The sequence below is a fragment of the Anarrhichthys ocellatus genome, unplaced genomic scaffold (assembly GCF_004355925.1).
Source record: "Anarrhichthys ocellatus isolate YVR2014 unplaced genomic scaffold, GSC_Weel_1.0 scaffold41, whole genome shotgun sequence".
NCBI lineage: Eukaryota > Metazoa > Chordata > Actinopteri > Perciformes > Anarhichadidae > Anarrhichthys > Anarrhichthys ocellatus.
In genome coordinates, this window is record NW_022280071.1 from 3364471 (window position 1) to 3377378 (window position 12908).

Below are 12908 nucleotides of genomic sequence, written 5' to 3' on the forward strand. Positions count from 1 at the left end.
ATCTAGATTGGCTGGATTCTGCTGACTGGTCATTTTCTTGGCCTCGTATGGTAGAGATCGAACGTATTTGTCCATCATGATCCTCTCCAAGACACTTAGTTTGGCTGGGTCAGATGTCAGCCAAGCTTCGGTTACCCGGCCGAGGTCATACATTTGAGCCCTGGCTGGCAATTCTGGTTTAAATCTCCATTCATGGAACCTCTGGGCTCTTCTTGCTGCTAAACTACAGCCGTACCATGCCAGGATTTCCTTCTTCAAGACCGCGTATTCCTTGGGCTGGTCTGTAGTGAGGTCGAGGTATGCCTGCTGTGCCGGGCCGAGTAGGAAGGGACCGTCCAGATCGGCCCAGGAATCGTCGAGCCAGCCCTCCCTATTAGCTGTGCGCTCGAAGGCTGTCAAATAGGCCTCTATGTCGTCGCTCTCTGTCATTTTGGGAATAAAATGACTTGGATTTGGCTGCATGGTCCCTTCCCTTGGTGCTGGAGGGGCTGCTGCCATGCATTTTTGGACCTCGGCATGGAGAAGGGCATTATGCTGTTGTTGCTCTTGAATCATTGCCCGGTTCAGGGTCTGCTGTTCAGCAGAAATGCGCACCAATTCTCGCACCAGGTCCTACATTGTTTGACTGCTACGCCACCACTAGGGTCCTCGTGCCCACATTCTCCACCAGTGTAACAGGAAGGTACGGAGGACAGAAATTAGTGGCAGCAAACTCAACCAATACAAAACAACAGTAGCTCAGTCCAGAGCTCGATCAGTTAACTAAACTAAATCAGCCGGGTCGCTAGCCGACTTACCGGGCTTAATCTTTTTCCACCCGAGGAGAAGACACTCTTCTCCTCCCTGCTCCATTTCTCTCCTTGTCTTTTGTTCCCCTCCCTGATGAGGAGATCAGGTGCATCTCTTCCCACACCTGATCTCAATGCTCTCCTGAAGGAGTGGGTGGAGCCTTCTGGCAGGAATGTAGATGCCAGCCACTACCCTGCCCCTCAGGCCCTTACAATTTGTACTGTAGTATAATGTTTTATTAAATATGAATCACTATTTCAGCTCTATTATTGATATTAACCTTTATTTAGACAAAATCCATAGAGACCGAGGTCTCATTTTCAAAAGTTTTGGTCAAATAAAAACAAAGATAGCAAGAGAGAGAACCATCGCCTGTACAAATAAAGTGATTCGTTTTCATTGAACCCTGTTACTGTTTGGCTTCATATTAACTTCTACTATTACTGTAAAGCTGTTAGAATTGTGGCCTATCTTCTATTTGCAATTAATATGCATTCAATCCAGTTTTATTCTCTAAATGAAAATGATAATCTACTCTGGCTGAGGTAATTTATCAAGAGTAAAATAATAGCTGTAATCTATACACACCTCTGCATTAGCAACCCGCTGAAATGAAGCTACAGGCTCCTTAACCCTCTCATTACTTCAGGGTTCTTGGGAGCAACTGCTCGTGGGACTGTTGGGACTGTTAGTACACTGGCTGTGGTCATCACAGTGAACAGTGTGATGAGAGGACACGTGAGCCCTTGTTGCTGTAGTTCATCTCCTTGGAGCAGAGGCTACATTTAGCATAACCTGCCTTATCAATGTATTTAAAACACTGTGACAGCAGGAAGCTGTACTCACGTCTGTTTAGGCCTCCACCTTTATCCAGGCCCAGCTCCACTCACATCTCAGCCCTGCGTCAAGCTGCGCGACAGCCTCCTCTCCCTGAAGCTCTTTGACCTCATCATCTCATCAGTATCTGGGCCTCATGTTTCATGGTCATGAAAGTTATTCTGACCACGAAATCATCCTCATTCTACTTTGAGTTAAAAAAAAATAACCTGCAACCAGATTCGGGTTTAACGTTAATGAGTGACCGCGTGAACTGAACCGGAACACGGGGGGGCTGCATGTTTCATCACGTTACGTTTTTTCCTTCTAAATCGCGATAATGACGAACGTTAACAGTCGACAAAGTTCCGCATGCAGTGGACGCTAACTTAACCCAGCAAGTCTGAACGGTAACGGAACATAACGACACTGTAGACACTGTAGACATCTGAACCCTGATTGGCCAAGACTCGACACGTCAAAGATGTTCTATTGCGAAGATCACGACATCACATGTTCTCCTCGTCTCACTCCAATCTGAGAAACGCTGGCTGAAATTCACCGTTTTGAATCAAATATATATCATCCACGTGATCTACGATTCACGTGGATGATATATTTTTGATTCAAAACGGTGAATTTCACAGAAAAGTGACAAGTTTGCAGGTATGAGAAATACAATTAATTTACCATCCTCCATTGTGTCCTTTCCGTATTTGTCATTACTTGGGAGCCGGGTTATGACAGTATTGAACACATGTCACACGCAGTTTTTATTTGCGTAAAGCAGTGGCCTGAGTGGCAATGAACACCTTAGTTAAGCTACATGTTAACCTTCAGAAGGCTCCAGAAGATGGACCCGGAGGTAGAAGGAATGGGCCGAGCCCTGCTGCAGAAACTACAAACGTCTTCATTCAGCAGCAGGCCAATCTTGCACTCGATGCCATCATAGAAAACTGCAGCCATAGTCGGGCCTTCAAACTGTTGTTTGCTGGGGTTGATTTTTGCACTACTGTTTTTCACCTAGTTAGTTAATTTAACACTATTCTATTTCATTGTATATACTGTGCATTTTTGTTTTATCTTATATATTCTGATATTTAATTTGTCCTACTCTTATTCTATTGTATATATTGTGCATTTGTTTTAATACTTAATATTTTTGGTTACTCTGCTTCTTGGTGTGTCTTGCTGCAACATACACATTTCCCCCTGGGGATGAATAAAGTATCTATCTATCTATCTATCTATCTATCTATCTATCTATCTATCTATCTATCTATCTATCTGTCTGTCTGTCTATCAAGGCTGAGAGGTAAGAGGAGAGAAGAGGCAGCATTCATTTTATCAGCAGAGCCAATGTTTGTCTCATAGTCCTTTGTCCCTCCTCAACCACCATAAGAGGCAGCATGGCACATCACCTGCACCGGCTGGCTGACGGGCTCGGAGTAGCTCACGTCTTGACAGCAGGGAGGTTCCTGACCAAACGCTTTCTACGGCTGTCTCTGAATGGTGGACCAGAGGTGAAGTGTGTTATCAAGTTATATTCTAGATTTATCGTGTGCTTTGTGGCATTGAATCTTCATTTTATTGATCTCAACATTGTGCTAAATGACAACCGTAGGGTTAGTTAGTGTAGTGGCAGCTTATTTTACCGTCCTTCTTGGCCACTTCTTGCAGGATGTAAAGGGTTCTGACTCGCGTAGACTACCACGTCCAACTTACGTGTTCTTGCAGGCTAAACCTTTCTTGCTAGCTGTCCAAAGATGAGGCTCGTAGCTCTTGAATACAGCCCCCCCCCCCTGTCCACACCATCGACTGTATTGCAACAACCTGTGAGAAACACAGCAAAATTAGCAAGGGCTTCTCCATCCTCTGACTTGATTGTCGGCCATTTCAGAGCTTTTTCAATGTAGGCTGAGGCAATTGTGTATTCATTCCCAAAGTATTTGTTGAGGAGTTTCTTAGCTTCTGTGTAACCGTTGTCTGGCTGCATGTGCTGGCAACTACGAACAAGCACCTTGGGCTGGCCGCTAGTGAACTGTTGAAGAAAATGGAGTCTATCTTTGTTGCTTTCAGTTCTACCCTCTATGCCATGCTCAAATGCTTTCATGAAAAACCCAAACTCCAGTGGGTCACCACTGAAAACTGGAATATTCAGTGGTGGGAGAGTAGATATTTTCTGTTGCTTTACCAGAAGTTCAGTGATTTCATTCTGACGCTGCATGATGCTAACCAAGTTTCCATAGTCGTTCCGGCTTGCAGGTGTTGGCACGTTTCCTGCATTATTCTGTTGCTGAGGTCTGACAACTCTCTCAGGGCTATGCAAGATGCTGTGTCTTCTCCGTGGCATGTCAGCTCCCTTGACCTGATAAGACTCAATCTCAGCATGCATTGTGCCATCCAGATAAGCATTCATTCCATCACAAGGTCCAGCTGGTGTGTTGTGAATGACTCATGCACACACTTGCAGCTTTGCATTGGCCATTGCAATGGCAGTTTGCAATTCAAACCGCTCTTTCTTTGCCTTAAGTAGAGCTTCTTCTCTCTCAATGTCCTGGTTTTGTTTCAATGCTTCAGCACGTGCCAACAGCGCTGCACGTTCAGCTTCTACTTTAATCCTAACCGATGAGGTGGTGGAGGATACCAGAGAACCAGATTGACTAATAGGCCTTTCCCTGGACATAACCATTGAGATGCTGTCTGAGGGACTAACCTCAGCTTGTCTGCTTCATCAGCCTGGTGCCTGATACTTTTCAACCAGCTCGCTACCTTTTCCACAAAATGCCTTGCGTCATTAAACTTTGGCTCAAACCACTGAGTTTGATCTCTCATAGCGTCTTCCTCACACATTTGAGCTTTGACTTCCTTATTCAGTTCACAAAACTCCATCTTCACTTTTGTGAAATCAGTGGATATTTTTGCAGAGACCACATGAGCATTTCCATTATCATCCATTAAAGTGTCAATCTCTCTGATCATTCTGCCAAGATGTCTATACATTGCTTTCCTAGCCCCCATTAGCCGGTTAAGCTTCTCCTCCATAGCCTTGACAGTAAGCTTTGGTACCCTTTTTGGTAGGGTTTCCATTTCCTCTTGATCCATTTTAATGCTGTAGCTCTCAATACATTTTAATTCCAATCCACTGATGTTACAAGTCTTTTCATTTAACAAGTGTAGCTAGCATGTATAGCAGTTTCGTTCCGTGTTCTTTACTGACTTAACAAAGAGGCCTTGTTAGCCGACCGTTAGCGGGTTGCTAACGCATCGTTAGCGCCTCGTTAGCGTAGTTTTACCCCGTTCTTTACGGGTTTTACCATCCGCTGACAAGCGATTTACTCAACAGTCCATGGAAGACAATAACAGTGCTTACTTGACATCCATGGCGAGTATTTCTGTCCATCAGATTCCAAAGCAAATCCAACAGATATCCAAGAAAGGTGGTTTCATCTTTCTTAATAGTGGCAGCTTATTTTACCGTCCTTCTTGGCCACTTCTTGCAGGATGTAAAGGGTTCTGACTCGCGTAGACTACCATGTCCAATTTACGTGCTCTTGCAGGCTAAACTTTTCTTGCTAGCTGTCCAAAGATGAGGCTCGTAGCTCGTAGTTAAAAGTAGTTTTATCCCATGTAAAAAATAAACAAATAAACAATTTCCTTAGGTAATAACTGGAGTACTAAAGCATTGACTTAAGCTGGCTATAACTAAAAAGTCTATAATCTGCGTTCTAGAATCTGCGGTCAGAAAAATTGTTGCTCCACATCCTGCTCCATCAAAGCCTAACTTGCACTGAAAACTCACTTAAAGGAGTCAACCAATAATTATTCAATAGCAGGACAGAATAGAGGAGCCTTTAACTTCAAAGGGCAAAAACACACATTTGAAGCACATTTTACAACATGACCAATTACCTTAACTCTGTTATATGGTAAACATTCTAAAGGGCATAACACACATACTTTTGCAATAAACATAAAATACCAAAACTGTTAAGAATACAAAATGGCTCTTACAGTTAGGATACATGTTTTTTATTGTAATCTTGCAGTTATATTTTTTATGTAGTTAACCTCTCATCGTGTTACCATAGGGAAATGCAGCCTCAGCCAGGAGACTAGATATCTTCTTAGCAGTTTGAGGAAGCTCTCAGTTTATTTTGAATGATCCACTCATGATTTGCTCACCACTACTAATCTGCTCTGCTTGCACACAGCCATGCGGCAACCTCCGAGGCAGAAAAATGAAGCCGAAGTGGAGTAAACTGCAGTTTTCAAATGGCCACTTGTGGTGTGGGTTGATTCAAAAGCCTGGTCTGAATTTTTATTACCCTATTCATATTATATTAAGGCTTAAAGTTAGGCATAATTAGGGTCAGGGCTGCTTTGAGTCATAGCTGCTAGCTGTATGCTATATGTCACCTCAGCTTATTCGCGTCACTGAATTTAATCTTGCGGGGGGTGGGTCTTGTTTATGGTTTATGTGCATTTTGGAGAATTCTTCATGCAAATATCGGAGAATTGATAAGCATAAATATCGCCATTCAACCATGACTCTCTTTCTAAATACCGGTCTTACAGAACGGAGAACTCTGGAAAGGAGGAAGAGTGTGCTTTATGGTGAATAACGTTAACGTACAAATTGAAGGGGCTGATACGATGCATTTCTCTGGAGTTGTAACGGTACCGTGTCAAATTTCATGTGACAAATACAACAAACAGCAAACGTGAGTATTATTTTATTCATATGTTAGCGCTGGGACCAACCCTACAACTGTACCCAGACAATAAGGTTAACGTTAGCTGGGTAGCAACACAGAGCAGCATACGAGACCGGAGTCCCAAGAATGGACAGAGTCTTAAAAGGTTCATTCTTACTACGGACAGTTTAAAACAAGTGTCTCATGTGTTCAGAGACCGTGAGGATTATTAAAAGCAGCAATGTGAAGCGCCACTACGAGACAAAGAACCAATCTTGTGAACAAACGTACTCACTCACATCTGAAATGAAGGCAGAGAAAATGAACAATCTAAGAGTCCAATATGATCAGAATCCTAACACATGAATTCACTGCAACAATGATGTTGATATTAATCAATTGAACTACAGACGTTAATACAACTGTCGGCTACTTCAATATATGAGCGACTAAATCATAGCGCAAATTAGACATTGCTGTGATATTCTGGACCTTTGTTTGAGGAAAGTCTCTCTCACTGGACCTCATTGAATTTGAATTGAATACCCCTGATCTAGTCTAAAAGTTTTAAATTGTTACTCATGAGTATATAAATTGTGTCCCGTCCATAAGCAGCCCAACTCAAATCCTTCAAGGGAAGACTCTTGGTGACGTTGATACTGCTGGGACTTCCTCACTTCGGAACAATCTAAATCTAATCTAAAATACACAAAAAAGAAAACGTTCCAGTCATACAAACGTTTTTTGTGTTCATTGTTTTTCTTACATTGGTTTATGCTTGATAAATTCAAAAGGTTATTGGCAGATATCAGTGTAAAGTTATCTTAAGGGAGTTGACATGCTGCCAAAGGCTAAGCTTCTAAAAAGCAGTCATGGTCTTGGGTTTTTGTTTAGTCTGTTCACTGTTTTATTTTAAAGTTACTACTCATGTGTCATGTTTGGTTTTAATTCCTTTTGATTGTCTGCCCTGATCAGTTTCACCTGTCCCTCATCAGTCCTGCACTCACCTCACCTGCTGCTCACCTGTTCTCATTTCTCCTTGTTAGTCAGTTACTATTTATACCACCTCAGGTCCCTTGTTCTTGTCAGTTCATCATTGCCCTTTCGGACTGTTGTTACCTGCTGACTATTTAGCTGCTTATCTGTTGTCTACCTGATTTTCGAGTCAGTGCCTCCAAGCCTGTAAATCACTTAACTGTACCAGTCTACCTGTCCACATCTACATGTGGGTCTTTCCCAAACTAAACCCTGAAAACAATATTCTAGCAATACTGGCTGCCTTCTCTATCTTGATCAGTAAGACCCACCAAAGTAAAATACATAACACCTTAGGCAACATCTATGGTGTGTGTTACGACCTGGCTCAAAGGCTGCAACATAAGGGAGACAAGATGAGTGATAAAAGTAATAAATATACATTTATATAACCAAAACTACTTGCATAACCAAACTAAACAAACAAACAAACAACCAAAGAATTAATCAGATGAAGCAGCTGCTGTCAGCTTGGGACAACTCTTAAAGATGAAGTCGATGATGAAGAACTTTATACCTGTGTACACACCTATGAAGAATCCCAGCAGTTTGAATGGCAGCAGGCAGGACGAGATGAAAGCCACCCACAGACCAACGTACAGCTTCTGAGTCAACTCTGGCTGAACCCATGAACAGATTCTTTATTTTCTCCAGGATGTTTGCCATCTTCCCAAACAGATTCTGAGCTTTCTGAGTGACGTCCAGAACCAGCTGGAACTTCTCCGACACCGTGAGGTCTTCTTTGGGAGGCTCCACAGGCTCCGAGACTTCAGGTACGATGCTCCACTGGATCCTCCAGCCTCTGGCGATGATGCAATTCAAGGAGAGGCGGAGGATGGTGAGAAATGGGAACATCGGGACGGCCCAGCCGTGCCATGCCGCATAGGGGAGAGCGGGGTAATGTGAGACATTTTTTACATTTGCTCCCCTCTAGGCGAGCTAAAATTATATACCAGTAAAATTTACACATTTCCCATTAATTCAGGATGTTTCCTAGCAATGGAAATTATCAGAATGTCTTCAGGACAAAGGGCAGTGAAAATATGATTGTTTTTAAAAAAGTGGTCTTGTGTCTCACTTTACCCCAGCTTAGGGGTAAAGTGAGACAGACCAGAGAAATCAAGGGGGTAAAGTGAACCAGCTGGGGGTAAACTGATCCACTTACTTTTTCCACTTTAAAACTACCATAACAACACATGTTGTAACAGTTAGAATCCTGACAGCTAGATTGACAACCACACATTACATTACAGTCATTTAGCAGACGCTTTTATCCAAGATTCTATCACATTTCTATACCGTAGGCACAACTACGGGAGCAATTTTGGGGTTAAGTGTCTTGCTCAAGGACACATCGACATGCGACTAGCAGAGCCGGAGCCGGGGATTGAACCGCCGACCCTCTGATTGAAAGACGGCCCTGCTATCCACTTAGCCACAGTCGTCCAAAACTAATATCGCACTAGTAACAGAATCATGGGGATTGGTCAATTAAGCACATTTTTTTTTTAAACACTTGAAAGTAACTTCGAACAAAATGATATACAACATAATATAATTCAAAATGTTTTAATTAACATTCAAATGACAGATAGAACCGGTTAGATTAGAACACAGTCATGGGACCATAATCAGAACCTGCTAGAACAGCCTGGGACTCAGAACACAGGACTAGACCCACCTGGATTAGAACATCAGCCTCATACTCTATAACAAGACCTACTCTACATTCCAGCCCTGAAGGTTACAGGGAAAGGTGATGAGTTGCTCTCTCCGTGTGGTTCCTCCAGGCCTATTAGTTTGAGGCAGCTTCTTCACCACATCACCTTTAGGAACATGTGCCACATCATTTTCTTTTATAGCAAATGTGGGTCTCTCCCACTCTTTCTTGTTTCCCTGGATTCTTCTGAGGAATTGTGTAAGTATTTCGTCATCCTCAACTTTCTCAACCATGCCAACGTAACGGAGACTCCTGTGTTTGGTTGCAAAGTTAACTAGGACAAAGTCACCCATGGACAGATCTGTGTTTCCAGGATCACTTCTCTCATCCTCAGAGCTCTCTTTGTCAAACTCATCATCAAGTGGGACAGGGACATCACTCTCCTCAGAGCTGCTATCTATGATTTTCTTTATGGGTGCTTTCTTTTTCGGTTTTCCCTTATTTTTGCTATTTTGCTTTTTCCCTGCCAGTTTCTTTTGTCTCTCTTCATAAGCCTTTTCTATTGTCTGCTTCTCATGAGTATCAGTTAGGATGGCTGTCTTCACACGCTTTCTTTTGGTTTGTGCTCTGGGGGGAAATTTGGGAAGTGGTAGGATTTCACGAGGAGACACATATCCAGGTCGGCTGGGAACACGTGGCACATCTGAGTCAGCTGGCGAGGCACATCCATGTGGACCACGTGCAGTGGATGGATTAGCATCAGTGAGTGGATCATCTGCAGCAGGTGGTTCAACTGCAGGTGGTTCATCTGCAGGGCGTGGACCATCCGGATCATCTGAAGTGGATGGACCACTTAGATCATTTGAAGTGGATGGACCAGTGGATGCAGGCTGCAGCTCAGGATTTGGCCAGTCTGACACCATGGATGGTGCAAACGCTTCCTCAGGGAAAATATCTCGGTTATATGGGAAAATCCCAGTGGACTTGAATCCAGAAGTGATATTCCGTGGTGTCACTGCTGACAAGAAGGCCTCATTCACAAGTCCTGCAATCTGGTAGATGGAGACTGTTTTGCCAGGGTTAGATCTCATCCACCCATCAAGAGCTCGGCTGTATAGGGTCTTGGGCCATACATGGTCACGTCGAGAGGCTGCATGCGATGGGATGTGTGGGGTGGAAGGGTGAGCAGAACAATACCGTTGCTCTTTGCTTTTTCTACTGCCTTGAGTGAGATGTGAGCTTTAAGATTATCAAGGATTAGCAGCATGGGATGGTCAGGAGTGCACTTAGTGTGCTGTATCAGGTGATCAAGGAACTCAGGCCAGGTGTCTTCATTCATCCAACCCGTTCTGGTGGAGGCACCTTTGGCTCCTGGAGGTGCTCCTATCATGAAGTCGTCCTTAAACCTAACTCTGGGGAAGACAAACATGGGAGGTATGGCATTCCCAGCAGCATTCACTGCACACACCACAGTCACCAGTTCTCCTCTCTCAGCCGATGTGATAGAACCAACTTGCTTTTTTCCTTTCTCTGTCACAACCTGAATCAAATAGAAAGTTTAGAATCAATTCAGTCCATTCATTTTTTCCAGTTCACAGGTTCACAACATTACTAATAGCATTAGTTTCAGCATTCTGCCAATAGCTAGCTGGTCATTATCACAAGCCACTCAGTATCAGTCTGGTGCTCTCTAGTGTATCATGTGTAGCTTACCTGCCGTGGCTTTTGTACTGTAAAGACGCCTGTTTCATCCACATTGTAAATCATGTGTGGAGGGAATGTGTGCCTGTTAAAGAAGAGAGGCAAGGGAAAAACCTTATCAGAATCAAAACCAAATCTTACAGGTAAAGCCTCCATAAAACATTTGCAACTAAAGAATTAATTCTGTCACCTGTCCATCACTACAGCCAGATTTTCAAAGAACTCCCCCACTGTAGTTTTATTGAAGGCTGTAGCCCTTCCCAGGGATGTTGCCTCCGGAGTTCGGACAGAGAGATGGCGACGTGCTAGGAAGCTGCCAAACCACTCTTCTCCTAAAGAGTAGAGAATTCATTATTATAACATTTAGCTTTGCTAACAATGTTTATGACATTAAAAAGAAAACATATGTAATGTAATATTACACTAAAATATGTTTAAGACTAAACTTAACTTGTGCTTCATGGTGGGGTAAAGTGAGACCCCACAGCATTTGTCTCACTTTACCCCACAGCTACTATTTTAGAAAAAACATCTCTTAGCAATTCAGGCTGATCTTCAGCTAGCATCAATCACATGGTTTTATATGTTGGACGTTCATCAACATGTATATGTTTTTCTACCTGAATCAATTTGCTTTGACACAACAGTTGATTAAGTTCACAGCAAGAAAATTTACTTTTACATGCAAAAAACACATTTTTGTGAAAAAACATACTTGCACCAGCACCAACTTCTCCTTCATGGCAAGGGGGGAATGGGAGGGGCTTGAAAACATAATGGTCACATGACCACAAATGTGTTCCTTTGCCTAGATACAGGGGGTCTCACACATTACCCGGTGTCTCACATTACCCCGCTCTCCCCTACATGTAGACAATGAAGGCGATGGCCGACGTGTAGACGGAGTTCCAGCTGGATAAGGCAGTAAGGTTCCTCTTGAAATTGGTCACAGGTTTGAATCCTCATTTGAGCCGTCTCATGTTTTCAGTCAACCTCTTGGCGCTCAGCGGCTCGTCTGCCTCCACCGTCGGCTCCTCCGGCTGGAAGCGGAAGTCCTCGATATAAACGCCAAAGCGGTCGTAAAGCCCCTTCAGGAAGCTGTCGGACAACGTGTCCTTCTGTTTGTCTGTGCTGGTGACTGCAGGTGAAGGAGGGGGCGGGGCTTTCGGCGTCTGAGAAGGTAAGTCTTCAGGTCTGGGTTTGACGACGTCGCTGATCTTCTGCTCCAGCTCCATGCACCTGCTGCGCTCCCTCACCAGCTCCTGCTTCAGAGACTCCACGTTGGACTCGTCCTTAAGTTTCCGCAGCTCCTCCTGTAGGAAGTGTTTCTTTAACAAAGCAATTTCTAGGTGACCCTTGACCTCGTTGAGATCCATCCTCGAGTTGTCCTGGAGAGCTGCAGAAAATGTTCCTGGACCAGCCTGAGCATCACTCTGCTGCTCTCCCTCCACCTCTCTCAGCTCCTCCGAATCTCTGGAGATGAGTCGAGGTTTGATCACAAAATCCTCGGTGCATTCTGTGTCCGACGTATGGGGCGAATCGGCCAGATCCGGGAACTCGTCCCGCCTCTGGCCCCGGAACCGGATCTTGTCCAGATGCTTCCACATGGTGGGCGCCGTGGAGCCGGTCGCTACCTGAACATGACTGCCAACGGCCCTGCAGAGACGTGAACCTGAAGCTGAGGCAAACTTTCCCTCCTTCTCTTCTTTACAAACGGTCCAGACCCGGTTACAAAACCCACTCCAAACCGGGTCAAATCTGCTCCAAACCGGTCCTCTTCGAGACCCGCTCCAGACCACGTCCCTTCTCTCCCTCGAGCTACTCCGTCCAGCTGTGGAGGTTTTTAGGCGGTAGTTAAAAACCAAGTAAAAAAGGCAAACTGTCCGTGTCTCTACCTGTCCATAACAATCACTGTGCTGTGGGAGGGGTAGCCCGAGGGATCTATGGTGTGTGACAATTTTACATATTAGGGCTATATTTCCAATACCCACATTGAAGTTAAAATATGCAATACAAGCTCTGTTTTGCAAAATAACTAGACTCACTCATTGGTGTGACACAAGGAAAGACAATGATTCAGATCACCTTTATTGGTAGTGTAGTTTACTCATACAAGGAATTTTACTTTCTTTTTTTTGCATTGCTCTCAATGGACTTATCCAGACATGTTTTAAAAAATAAGTCTGGATTAGGAGCTCCTTGAGGAAGGT

General features: G+C 43.9%; 1 pseudogene; it reads right to left on the reverse strand.

Moving 5' to 3' along the window:
- Nucleotides 1-7780: 7780 nt before the first annotated feature.
- On the reverse strand, nucleotides 7781-12305 carry LOC116394801 (GRAM domain-containing protein 4 pseudogene; annotated as a pseudogene).
- Nucleotides 12306-12908: the final 603 nt, after the last annotated feature.